Genomic DNA, 792 nt, shown 5'->3' with positions numbered 1-792 from the left:
TGTATGAATTTTGTGTTTGCAGGACAATGTCAAATTGGTTGCCTTGAGGTGACAAACTTTTACTTAATATGAAAAATACATTAATCATTTTGGGATAATGTTATAGTGATGTATTTTTGTTTAATCAAAAATAAACTTTTTTTTTAAAAATTTTATGTCATAATGCTAAATTTCTCTCTTGTTCAAGTTCCACATCTATCTGGTTGCTATGATCCATAACTCACACTAATTGTTCACCATTCCAGCCGTCTCAGTCGTTGTGTCCTTGGGCAAGACACTTGACCCGCCTTGCCTACTGATGGTGGTCAGAGGGTCTGATGGCGCTGGTGCATGGCAGCCCCGTCTCTGTCAGTGCGCCCCAGGGCAGCTGTGGCTACAATGTAGCTTATCACCATCAGTGTGTGAATGGGTGAATGACTGTAAGTGTGAAGCGCTTTGGGGTCCGATGGGGCTTGATAAAGCACTCTATAAGTTCAGTCCATTTACCATTACCATCACGGTCTCACAGTTTGTTATCCTCACATTCATGTTTGCATTGACCACTTGGCAATAAACGATCACGTTTCATTGGATTTTGTTTAGTAAACTGTCAATTTTATAAGCACTTTATTACATCTAATTATTTAATTGAAATTATTTTGAACTTTAAGACATTTCTGAAAGTAATTCCATGCCTACCTGAGATAACTAATATATTCATATTCATTTGCGAACCAAGAAATATCTAATTGTCTCAATAAAAAGTGCAACATAAATCTAAAACATACCTCATAGTTGCACGAGATATAAATG

The sequence above is a fragment of the Austrofundulus limnaeus genome, unplaced genomic scaffold (genome assembly GCF_001266775.1).
Source record: "Austrofundulus limnaeus strain Quisiro unplaced genomic scaffold, Austrofundulus_limnaeus-1.0 Scaffold8, whole genome shotgun sequence".
Lineage (NCBI taxonomy): Eukaryota > Metazoa > Chordata > Actinopteri > Cyprinodontiformes > Rivulidae > Austrofundulus > Austrofundulus limnaeus.
The sequence above is the reverse complement of the archived record's forward strand: the minus strand, read 5'-3'. Positions refer to the sequence as shown.